The sequence below is a fragment of the Octopus bimaculoides genome, chromosome Z (genome assembly GCF_046866305.1).
Source record: "Octopus bimaculoides isolate indiv1 chromosome Z, ASM4686630v1, whole genome shotgun sequence".
Taxonomy (NCBI): domain Eukaryota; kingdom Metazoa; phylum Mollusca; class Cephalopoda; order Octopoda; family Octopodidae; genus Octopus; species Octopus bimaculoides.
In genome coordinates this window covers 25260961-25265364 of record NC_142944.1, presented here as the reverse complement: position 1 = coordinate 25265364, position 4404 = coordinate 25260961, and the positions used below count along the sequence as shown (strand labels likewise).

Here is a 4404-nt window from a genome sequence, read left to right as displayed (position 1 = left end):
TTGAAAATTTTAATCCAGTAACTTTACTTCTATATCATGAATATCTTGACCTAATTCTTTAATACCATGTGAGGATGTATATTTATAGTTTTAGAAAGAAGTGAAAACGGATTACAAATATCGAGTTGCCTGTTTACATGTATTCAGTTCAAGACATTTGGCATTATGTCGGTGCTTTTCCGGTGTATTGAATAAATTTTTTTTTGTCCAATTTCACTCATTTAATATTTAGGGGCTTTTGTATTATTTTTACTGGGGAAGCGTATTTCCAGAATTGTCATTGAAGTACTCAACCGTATAAATTAATCAAATCAAGCGCAGACATCATCAATCCAGTTGACACATAAATATAGCTTCCAGTATCAATATATGAGTTATTTTCTTTTTATCTGTAATAGCAGTTCAATCTTCATTTATGTTTCAAGAACACCGCTCCTCAGCGTTTTGATTTCAACTGAGAATTGTAAGTAGGAAGAATAATTGAAGTGAATTCACTCAAAGTGGAATCGAACCTGAATGTTATTCTTTATTTGTAGGAAATTAACAGCGATTTATAGTATTCACTATCGTGTTCTTATGTAATGTTTACTATTTTCCACCTATGTACTCACTGTCTTGTTGTGCTTCTATAATGTTTACTATTTTCAACCTATGTAATTTAAAAGGAACGACAGATCTCTGGCTCAAGAAAATTTAAAGCATAAATCTTCATTGAAGGGACAGTACTACTATTAATTATGTTATTCGAATTATTCCATATGATTCTGTACAGAGTATTGTGTAAATAACAGCGGATCTATGTTTTTATAGTTTACAAAAGATCATGAAAATCCTGAACTATTGACAACATCTCTTAAGTAAGACCTCGCCATAAGTGCTACACGTTGGCTAATAGACGCGTACCATAGCCGTTTTGTGCGTGAAAATCTGTAAGTAGAAAACTTACGGATGCCCATCGGGTAAGCTGTAATTGTTATTTAAAGAGCCACTTTTGTCACACAATGTGACACATTGACTCTGATTGAATATTGCGTTAAATACATGTATCTGAAATAATCGGCCGCTTACATTATAAATTAATGAGTGCGTAAGTCGCCTTGACTGAACTACAGGAATAATCGCCGTCAAAAACAACGGAGGATCCATTTTCTTTTATTTGTTAGAGAAAAACGATGTGACACTAGTCGTGACAGTGACTATAAGTTTGGTATATAATAGCTTTTAATGAACATGGGATACACCAGTAATTAATACCATAGGACATTCCACTCCAAAGACACATACAAGCACATTCAAACACGCGCACGTGTGCTTATACATGTATTGTAAGGGACAACAAGAGTGACAAAAACAAGTGAAGGAAAGATCCACATCTAAAATAACATTTGATGTTTCGTTATTAAGCTTCGATGAATTTCTAATAGCGTATGTCATTAGACGAATATATATTGTTGTTAGTGATGGCAGATTTGTCGATTTTTATGTGAGGTGGAGAAATGTGGTTGGAAGGTTTGATAGTTAAAATTATTGTTTAGCTCCAGATCAAGACTAATTCAACAAACTTATGATCAAAATCGTCTCATTATATTTTAAAGCTCAGCATTATCTAATGTGAACTAGGTTTGAAGATGATACAATGTGAGTTGCGGGAGATTTGGGTGCTATTCATGCAGACCGAGGTGCTATGGAGAGGTTAGCTCGGAGACATTGTTAGGAGGCAGAAGTAACTCTGGCAACAGTGGTAGTAGTAGTAGTAGTAGTAGTAGTAGTAGGGAGTGATGGTGGTGGTGGTTGTGATGGTTATATTGGTGGTAATGATGAATACGCAACGAGTACTGGATATTGTTGAGGTTTATAAAATAGCAAAGATATGAAGAAAAAGAAAATGTAATGCGTTTGCTTATAAATGTATGATACCTACACATACTTACACATACTCAGGCGTGTATATATGTGCATGTATGCGTATGCGTGCGTGTGTGTTCATGTGTGTGTATGTGCGTGTGTGTGTGTATGTGTGTGTGTGCGTGTGTGTGTTTGCATGTACGTATTTATGTATTGATTTCCGTGTTAACGGTGGACGTATGTTAACTTGTTCAGTTTGCCTGTCTATTCACAGAGATACTGCCCTAGAAAAATGAAAAATACCCACTGGAAGAAACAATTTTTCACTGCTACAAGACAAATGACAGTAATTCATATCTTTACACTATTCCTATATCTACTTGTCTTTCATTTCTCTTTCTCCATTTCAAACATTCATTCTCAATTTCTCTCCTTCTCTCCTCTTCACTCTCTCTCTCTCTCTCTCTCTCTCTCTCTCTCTCTCTCTCTCTCTCTCTCTCTCTCTCTCTCTCTCTCTCTCTCTCTCTCTCTCTCTCTCTCTCTCTCTCTCTCTCTCTCTCTCTCTCTTTTTCGCTCTCTCGCGCTATATTCTACTTTCTGATTTATTTATTTCAGTTCTTCACAGTTTCCTCTTCACGTGCTTTCTTACTTCATCGCTCATTCTCTGATCGCTTCAGGCGTGTATTGTTATTAGCATCAGCTTAGACGGCAACATTCTAACCACCACCACCACCACCACCATCATCACCATCATCGTCATCATCGTCAATAACAACAACAGCAGCAGCAGCAGCAGCAACAACAACAATATAAACTACACTGCCAACATCGATATCAGAATCATCAACAAAAACAATTTAAAAATCATTTTTAACGGCAGAAATTCGAACAATTCAAGCAAACGCAAATGTTTTTGACTTTGACGATCACTGCCATGGCTATAAAAATCTCTCCCTTTCACCTGATCCACTACCACTTTCTCATCTTCTTCTTCTTCTTCTTCTTCTTCTTCTTCTTCTTCTTCTTCTTCTTCTTCTTCTTCCTCCCTTCTCCTCCTCCTCCTCCGCCTTATAATCCTTCATCTTTTCCCCCTTATATTCCTCCCCTCCCCCCTTATATTTCCTCCTCCTCTTCTCACTACTACTACTACTACTACTACTACTACTACTACTACTACTACTACTACTACTACTACTACTACTACTACTACTACTAGGCGTTTTGATTTTATTGCGTGATTTCGCAGTACCACCGATCATTATTTTAAGTGCCATGGGTATGTGCAGTGTTTTGATTTTGTATTTACTACTCTATTATGTTCTACTAGTGCCTGGTGGTATTATTTGCTGTATGTTGCTTGCATTTGTAAGTTCTAGTGTAATGGTTACGTATTCGCATTGTTTAAACATTCCCGAAGTATCTATTAATAATAATGGTGAGTATTTCTGCTTCCAGCCGTCACATTCAAGCTATCGTCCTTTTCACTTCATAATATAAAAATAATTATTGTATTTGAGAGATACATGCACGTCTTTGTGGATTGATACTTAAAAAGACATGTCTTTATCTTTGATGCCATCCTGTGTATTGGCATATTATCACTTTGTTATCATTTTCTGCCGTGTGCTGTATCTCCACTTCTTTTCTGTTGATATTTCCAAATGCTAACTTAAATTTAAGCGTTCGAAAAATACATTACGATATATTTCCTGGCGTTTTATGCTGTGAATTCAAATCCAACCGAGATCAAATTTGCTTTCCGTCCTGTGGTCGATGAAATAAAATACTATTCGAATACAAGAGACTACGTAATAGACTAATGGATACGCACAAAATTGTGGTTGGCCGGTGTTTTACAAAGGATTACTTTTACTGGTTACAAATGCCGAATACATTGGTGACAGTGCAGTGATGAAATACACAAGGAAACAACTTACAGGGAACAGAAACGGATTTACATTGAATAAAGATTTATGAATGTAGAGATAAAAATAAGTCAATTACAGATAAACAAAATAACAAGAAAGAACCTCTAAAAAAGGGGAAAGCAGAATAATTTGGAGCATTTCCCACAAGATCTCATGCGCTTTCTTCCAGGTATTGCTGTTAGCCTATCACTGCACATTTAGTGCGGGCCTATTCATTACACTCTACCACTTTTCATAAAAATCTACTGGAGGGAAGCGTCTAACTCTCTACTTTCACCCTTCGCGTACAAGTGATACTTGAAGCTGATGAGGAATTTGCCTGAAAAGAAAACTTTGTCCACGAATCTTTCAAAAGCTTTCAGCAAGCAACTTCCTTCGTAATAGCCATCAAAGAAAACTACCAGCTCTTTCTTGTCAAGTAAAGTGATAGTTTCAGTTGATAGCCGATCTTCAAATCAGAAACATACAGAATTGAAAAGGAACGTTCCGGGGTTGAGTCCCAGTTGTGCATATTCTGAACACGCAAGGAGACCCTTCCCCCTATCATTATGCTCTTTTAGAAAAAAAGCTTTTGGAAATTGTCCAAATAACCATCAGTAGAATGTGGCTGCATGGCCTAGATAATGGAATG

The 4404-nt window shown here is 36.5% G+C and overlaps 1 long non-coding RNA gene across 1 annotated transcript in view; it reads left to right on the top strand.

Annotated features, from left to right (window-relative positions):
• The first annotated feature begins 2993 nt into the window (after positions 1-2993).
• The window catches only part of LOC149132177 (uncharacterized), a 30493-nt gene continuing 29082 nt past the window's right edge, over positions 2994-4404 (top strand). The window contains exon 1 of the long non-coding RNA XR_016244721.1: positions 2994-3121. This is a non-coding gene — a long non-coding RNA (uncharacterized LOC149132177). The remainder of the gene's footprint in view (positions 3122-4404) is intronic.